Source organism: Solanum lycopersicum, chromosome 11 (assembly GCF_036512215.1).
Source record: "Solanum lycopersicum chromosome 11, SLM_r2.1".
Taxonomy (NCBI): domain Eukaryota; kingdom Viridiplantae; phylum Streptophyta; class Magnoliopsida; order Solanales; family Solanaceae; genus Solanum; species Solanum lycopersicum.
This window is the reverse complement of record NC_090810.1, coordinates 24,900,506-24,908,600: the sequence shown is the minus strand read 5'-3', so window position 1 is coordinate 24,908,600 and position 8,095 is coordinate 24,900,506. Positions and strand designations below refer to the sequence as shown.

At 35.3% G+C, this 8,095-nt stretch overlaps 1 long non-coding RNA gene across 9 annotated transcripts; it reads right to left on the bottom strand.

Moving 5' to 3' along the window:
- Positions 1 to 827: 827 nt before the first annotated feature.
- Positions 828 to 7,136, bottom strand: LOC101263867 (uncharacterized). Of its 9 annotated transcripts, none has more exons than XR_011212458.1 (11): positions 5,693 to 7,136; positions 5,323 to 5,596; positions 4,456 to 4,787; positions 4,194 to 4,339; positions 3,947 to 4,096; positions 3,371 to 3,646; positions 2,104 to 2,698; positions 1,718 to 2,013; positions 1,233 to 1,298; positions 1,085 to 1,137; positions 828 to 908 (listed from the first exon to the last, which is right to left on the bottom strand). It is a non-coding gene; the product is annotated as an uncharacterized lncRNA (long non-coding RNA). The 9 variants fall into 9 exon arrangements; XR_011212455.1 differs by having other exon boundaries at positions 828 to 1,137; positions 5,693 to 5,826; positions 5,942 to 7,136; XR_011212453.1 differs by having other exon boundaries at positions 828 to 1,137.
- Between the last annotated feature and the right edge of the window lie 959 nt (positions 7,137 to 8,095).

Sequence of the window (8,095 nt, the reverse complement as noted above, 5' to 3'; positions counted from 1 at the left end):
CAAACTACACTATACCTAACTCGTCATTAAAACTTCTACTTTTTTTGAAAGTCCCTATAAGATCTTTATGTAAGCTTTCGATGGAAATTTATCTTGACAATTGAAGTTAATAAATCTTTTTAAGTTATCAAGTATTGAATATTCATCATCACAATCCTACAACAACAAAAATTCTTTCTATTACATGTAAAAGAAAATGTAACAAAGTCAGCAAGACTACAAAACAGAATTTCTCAAACTACAGTACACCTAACTCGTCATCAAAACTTCTGAAGTTTTTGAAAGTCTCTGTAACATCTTTATGTAAGCTTTCGATGGAAATTTATCTTCACAATTGAAGTTAATACAATATTTAAAATTAACAAGTAGTGAATATTCATCATCACAATCCTTACAACAACAAACTTCTTTCAATTACATGCAACAAAACATGTAACAAAAGTAGATCTTTCTATTATAGGAAATAAAAAGTGTTACTTGTACGACAGTCATCCAGCAATCTTTGTCCTTTCACTGCAAAAAATATCCTTTAGAGCCTAGGAAGTAGTTCAAGTTTTTCCCATCTCATGCATTGAAGGAAACCAGACTTTTCAGTTCCTTTTGAATCTCCCAACTCCACATGCATGGAAATAGGGTCCTCTGTCATCAGTTTCTATAGTCTAGAAGTTGCTTCTATTGAATATATCATATGAGATAACCACATAAAAAAGATTTTTACTAGCATTAATTCATTGTATTTATAAATGCAAGAAAGTATGTTTTTTCTATCACCTAAGATCTGAAGTCGTTGAGGCTGGCAAAAGGCCACCCTAGAATACTCATCGAACTTGAGATTAATACCATATCTATGGATTAAATACTCCCCTCCAAAGCTGCAAGATTTTTACAGTTTCAAACCAAAGCTCAGCCTGTATTAAACTTTTGCATCAAGAAGTTTTGAAATTTCCTGCCTTACTCTGAATTTGATGAACTTTGGACTCTACGTATTGAAGCTTTCTCACAAAGCAAAGAAAAAATAACAATTGTATACAACTAGGAATGAAAGTTCCATAGGGCAGTCAAGTAACACCCGGAAATCACATACATTAACTATGTGGCAAGGTGGGAAGTAGAAGACCGTGCCTTCACGTAATGTGCCTGCAAATGTTGGAATCAGCGAACATCATGTTAGTATGTACTCAAATAATATTCAGGAAAGGCAAATATTCATTCAGAAAAGGGAAGAGACTTACAAACTTCATGGAATCGAAGAGTGCAAAAAAGTTTCTTAGCAAGCAGGTGTTCCAAAGGATATTAGCCTACAGAAGAAAAAAGGGCATATCCTCATGTTCATAGAAATAATTGAACAACATGACAGACTTAACTAGGATATTGAAATTCGGATGAAAAGGGTGCCACGTGTTCCTCATTTTTAACGTACATTATTTCTCTTTGGTTTTATCACCTAGAACATTTACATCTAAGAACAACTAGCATTTTAAAACATAAGCGGAAGTAGCAGAGTAGTTCTGGTCTATATTGCTCAGACTCTTCAAAAATTTCAATGGGTGCATGTCGGATTCGCCAAAAGTAGTGTATTTTTTAAGAATCTGAGACGGGTGTGGCATCAAAAGTGAAGAGTCCGCACAACTAAGGTTCTGGTAAGTTCACTAATTGAGAAATCACAAGAAGTGTGACAAAAATAGATCTTTCTATCAAATAAAATAAGAAGTGTTACATGTATGACAACCATCCACCAAGCTCTGCCAAAAACAATATCTAGTGCCTTAGGAAGTAGTTAGTGTTTTTCCCATCTGATCCATAGAGGGATACCAGACACTTCAGGTCCAAAGGATTTTCTCAATTTCATATGCATTTAAGGGCATGCACAATTAGTTTCCCAAGACTGGAAGTTACTGGAAGTTAATGCCATTGCATATATATATAATGAGTACACCAAAGCATCTAGATCCGTGAATCATGCAAAGGTTGCTATCCTGAATAACCACCACTGTTCTGAAAAAATAACACAACCTAGACCAAGAAAATACAAACTCAATCAACAAAAAGAGAAGATAAAAGTATAGGAGATATGTGATCCTAAAAGTTTGGAATAATGCTTACCCTATATGCAAGTTGACTTGCACGAAGACCTTCCGAAATTTAGTAGTCAGGAAGGACTCAAGTAGATCAAACGATGCATTGCACTTGGAGATAGGGAAGATGAAGATTGATCAAGGATTGTTCCAGAGTTTAAGATAGACTATAGCATGCACGTGTGAAGATGGGCATGTTAAGAAGCAGAAATTCAATAACCTAAACATTAAGGCAAAGAAGTGGAGTATTGGTAAAACTAAAGAAAAAAAGAACTTTTCAAACTACAATATACCAACCTTGTCGTCAATATTTCTGAAGTTCTCAAAGTTCTCTGCAAGATCTTTTTTTTATAATCGAGAAATCTTTTAGATAATCGAGAAATCTGTCTAGGACTCTCCCTTTGGATCAATTATAGCCTTCTCAACTCGATGGATAATGGGCCCACCCCTCTACCCTTTATCCACTTAAAAACCACGCTTCTCTTTGCATGGTATGGGGCTTGAACATGTGACCAAAGCCACAAATCCAACAAATTTTTCCACTATAGCTAAGCCTTGGGGTAAGTTCTTACAAGCTTTAGATGGAAATTTTCTTTGACAATCAAAGAACATCGTCCAACCTTCTGAATTTTACAAGCAGTCAATATCAACATCACCATCCAGCAACAACAAAAATTGCACATTTAACAAAATTGCATAAATAAAACACACAATCCCTTCAATTTGTTAAGGTCACATACAACAACTTCTTTTATTGGAAATTTAAGTTTGAGAGGCTGATCTAGGACAGGCTGGAGAAGACTAAAACCGACATTAACAGGCTAAAACAAAGAGATAAGTATGCTAGAAGATTGTGCTTAGAGACATACATTCTTTCTCTCTCTTTATTTTCAAGGAAATGGGGATAAGATGTATGGTATGATAAGGAAAAACAGAAGTCAATCACAGCATGGCTGCAAACACTGGTTGCATGCAGGAGACAGAGGCAGCAATAACAAGCCTTACCGGGTCGCAACACCAAGATAAGTGTTGGATTATCTCATTGCCCAAATTGATTAGCCCAGAAATAGAAAAATCATCATCACTTTTTCTTTGTGTAAATTCATCAACAGTCAACAACGTAAAACAAACACACAGAAGAAACATAAAGTTAAATCCATTTTTGTTTTGTAGTTCTTGCTTTTTCATAAACAAGGAATGTTGGCTTTTTTTAATGGAGGAGAACACGAATTGATATTACACAAGAAGTGTGACAAAATATAGATCTTTCTGTTGAATGAAATAAGAAGTGTTACCCATATGATAGCCATCCACCAAGCTCTGTCCTTTCACTGCCTAGTTCAATGTTTGTCCCATCTAATCCATTGAGGGATACTAGACACTTCAGGTCCAAAGGATTTTCTCAATTCCATATTCATATAAGGGCATCCATGATCAGTTTCCCAAGACTAGACGCAGCTGCCGTTGTATAAAATCTGATGAGTACACCAAAGCTTCTGGATCCTTAGATGATGCAAGAGTTTCTTTCCTAAACAGCCACCAGTCACCACTGTTCTGAAAAACAACACAACCTAGACCAAGAAAAAGAAATAACTCAATTAACTAAAAGAGAACATAGAAGGCACTAACAAGAGATAAGTGAACCTAGAAAATTTTAGTAACGCTTTCTATTAGACAAATAACCTTGGTCGAAATAGAGACGTGACAGAACTATCTCTTTACGCCTCTTCTCATTAAGGAATAACGACTTGGATGCGAACATTTCACAGCAAGACTATCTAATCTCTTTATGTTTAGGTGGGAATAGTTCGGTCAAAATCAGACCGATTTCACTAAAAAGAGCTTGTCAGAAAGGCTATCCCGTGAAATACCTCCGATTCCGATCAGTTTCACAAGACTAGACGCAGCTGCCGTTGCATAAAATCTGATGAGTACACCAAAGCTTCTGGCTCCTTAGATGATGCAAGAGTTTCATTCCTAAACAGCCACCAGTCACCACTGTTCTGAAAAAATAACACAACCTAGACCAAGAAAAACAAATAACTCAATTAACTAAAAGAGAACATAGAAGGCACTAACAAGATATAAGTGAACCTAGAAAATTTTAGTAATGCTTACCCTACATGCAAGTTGACTTGCACGAAGACCTTCCGGAAAGTTAGTAGTCAGGAAGCACTCAAGTAGATCAACAATGCATTGCTCTTGGAGATAAGGAAGATGAAAATTGTTCCTGGACAGTTCTAGAGTTTAAGATAGACTGTACCCTGCAATTTTGCAGATGCATGCTAAGAAACAGAAATCCAATAACCTAAATAGTAAGCAAAACAAGTGGAGTATTGGTAAAACTACAGAAAAAATTTTCAAACCAAAGTAGACCCACCTTGTCATCAATAATTCTGAAATTCTCCACAACATTTTTTTTATAACAGAGAAATATGCATATGACCTGCCTGTTGTACCTATCAGAGCCTTCTAAACTCCGTGGATAATGTCCCCGCCCCTCTACCCTTCTCCACTTATATACCGGGCTTCGCTTTGCATGGTGTGGGGCTTGAAGATGTGACGTAAGCCACAAATCCACCACCTTTTTCCACTAGAGCTCAGCTTATCATAGGGGCAGTTTTTGCAAACTTTCGATAGAAATTTTCCTTGACAATTACCATCATCCAATCTTTTCAAGTTTACATTATGTGAATATTCATCATAACCATCCTGCAACAACAACAATTTCACATTTAACAAAAATACATCTATAAAATACAATCACCTTCAAATTTTTAAGGGCACATACAATTAATTCTTTTATTGCATATTTAAATTTAAGAGGCTGATCTAGGAGAGGCTGGAGCAAACTAAAATTGACATTAAAAGGCTAAACAAAAGCACAACGAATAGATCCATGTGTTCTTCATTCTTTAGATGGTTAGGAGAAAGGAAACTAACACATACACACACAAACATAGACATACATATCCTCAAGTTCATAGAAATAATTGAAGACTATGACAGACTTAAACTAGGATATCGAATTTAGGATGAAAAGTGTGCCAAGTGTTCGTCATTTTCTATGGTACGTTTTTTCCTGTGGTTGTATCACCTAGAACATTTGCATATAAGCACAACTAGCATTTTAAAAGATAAGTGGAAGTAGCAGAGTAGTTATTATAAGTTGGAACACACTAATTGATTAATCTCAAGAAGTGTGACAAAAATAGATATTTCTCTTAAATGAAATAAGAAGTGTTACCCGTATGATAGCCATCCACCAAGCGCTGTGCTTTTACTGCTTAGTTCATGTTTATCCCATATGATCTATTGAGGATACCAGACACTTCAGATTTAAAGAATTTTCTCAATTCTATATGCATATAAGGGCATCCATGATCAGTTTCCCAAGATTGGAAGCTGCTGTCATTGCATTATCTGATGAGTACACAAAAGTTTCTACTTCGGTCGATGATGCAAGGGTAGCTTTTTTGAACAGCCAACTGCCACCTCTGTTCTGAAAAAAATTACACAACCTAGACCAAGAAAAACACAAAGTCAATTAACTAAAAGAGAACATAGAAGGCAATAACAGGAGATAAGTGATCCTAGAAGTTTGGAATAATGCATACCCTACATTCAAGTTGACTTGAAAGAAGACCTTCCAAAAATTTAATAGTCACGAAGAACACCAATAGATCAAACGATGCACTTCTCTTGGAGATAAGGAAGAAGAAGATTGTTCCAGGATTGTTCTGAATGTAGCCTGCAAGTTTGCAGATGCATGTTAAGAAACAGAAATCCAATAACTTAAATAGTAAGACATTGAAGTTGAGTATTGGTAAAACTACAGAAAAAAAATTAAATGACAGTATATCCACCTTGTCATCAATACTTTTGAAGTTCTCAAAAGAAGATATCTTTTTTTTTATAACAAAGAAATATGTCTATGACCTTTCCCTTGGACCAATCACATCTTTCTAAACTCGGTGGATTATGTTTCCGCCCCCTCTACACTTGTACAATTAAATATCGGGCATCGCTTTGCATGGTGTGGGGCTTGAATATGTGACCTAAGTCACAAATCTACCACCTTTTCCCACTAGACCTAAGCTTACCATGGGGCAGTTTTTTTAATTTTTCGATGGAAATTTTCCTTGAAAATTGATGATCATCATCCAACTTTTTCAAGTTTACAAGGAGTGAATAATCATCATCACCATGCTGCAACAAAAAAAATTGCACATTTAACAAAAATGCATCTATAAAACACACGGTCACCTAAAATTTGTTAAGGAGAAATTCAACTTCTTTTATTGCATATTTAGGTTCAAGTATGCTGGAAGATTGTGGGTGGAGAGATACAAATTCTTTCTCTCTCTTTATGTTTAAGAAAATGGGGATAAGATGTATGCTATGATAAGTGAAAACAGAAGTCAATCACGGCATGGATGCAAACACCGGTTGCATGCAACATACAAAAGCAGGAATAACAAGCCATTCCAGGTCATAACACCAAGATATGTATTGGATAATCTCACTGCCCAAATTGATTAGATAGAAAAAGAAAAATCATCATCACAATTTCTTTGTCAACATTTCATCAATAGTAAACAAACTAAAACAAACACACAAAAGAAACAAACAGACTCACAGTATACATGCTAAATCCAATTTTTTTTTACAGTGTTTGCTTTTTCATAGACAGGGGCTGTCGGTTTTTCGTAATGGACGAAAATCAGTGGCACAATAGATAGGGGCAACCACCCTTTATAGAAAATCCCACTCACTGTTCTGCCTCATTTAAGGGTAACGTGTTCTCATTTGGGGTAAATTCCTTGGCTTGAAAGCAAAATCATTGGCTTATCTTAGAAGACACTAGAAATCCCCCAAAATAAGCAGGAACTCTACTAAAATGAATTTTTTTTCATGTTATCCCTACATAAAAAATTGACAAGAAATTGTAAATATTTCAATGTATTGAAATCTAATACACATATATCTATGTTAGTTTCCCCTCTTCTAACAATCTAAATAATGAAGAACACGTGGATCTGATCTGCATAAACTTAATATAATACATAAAGTTTCGACAAAAAATGTCCTCAATCTTCTACTGTTTGTTGATCCAGAGGTAACTCCAAGAAACAGACAACATAGATGAGGAAAGTTTGTTCAAACTTTACAGCAAAAATCTCTAGATTTTGTTTAAAGAGTTTTAAAATGGATGATTGATTTTCATTGGTTTTTCGGCAGCTTCTTATGGATAAACAAAGAAAGGAAGAGGAGTTAGTGTATGGTGGTCCTGAAACTAGAGGAGAAAATTGTAAAATAGGAAAACTCACCCTTAGCTGTGAAAGACAACAAAGTGCAACTCGAACTTAAGCCTAATCAGATGCACCAAATTGGAAGTTAAATGTAAAAGAAAAATACTAGGCAAATGGGACATATATGCAAACACTAATGGAATTCGTGTGACTTTATTGTGAAGAAGTATCACCCTGTTTCCTCGCTGCCCAACTAAGAACAAGAACAAGTTATGCACTTCTGTACATTGGACATAAATTTTAAGATAAGATTGTATCTAAACCTAACATTAAACTTTGGGAGATTCGGGATCAGTAGGGTCTATATGTAGGGAGAACGGTTTGTTATAGAGCCATGTACAGGGTAATGAGTCAATTCAAAGGTGATTGGATTTGGAATTCTCTAGATAATGTGGCTAGGCTAACATTAATAAGAAGACAAATCTTGGACATTCTTGTTGGGTTATAACATACACATTTACCGTCTATGTTCCATGGTGCATGAATAATCTGACTGCTCAATCTGTTAACAAACTCCAACTATAATAAAATGTCTTAAAGTTGTTAGAAAAAAATTAAAGATGGTACATGAAAATATACAAAAAATGGTACCTCTTCCACTAAATAATACTAGTCAATAATCTAGATGTATCTGACTAGCTGACCCGATTTAAGACAAACATATAGTTCAAGAAAAATTGCAGCACAAACACACTACTAAAACAGTAC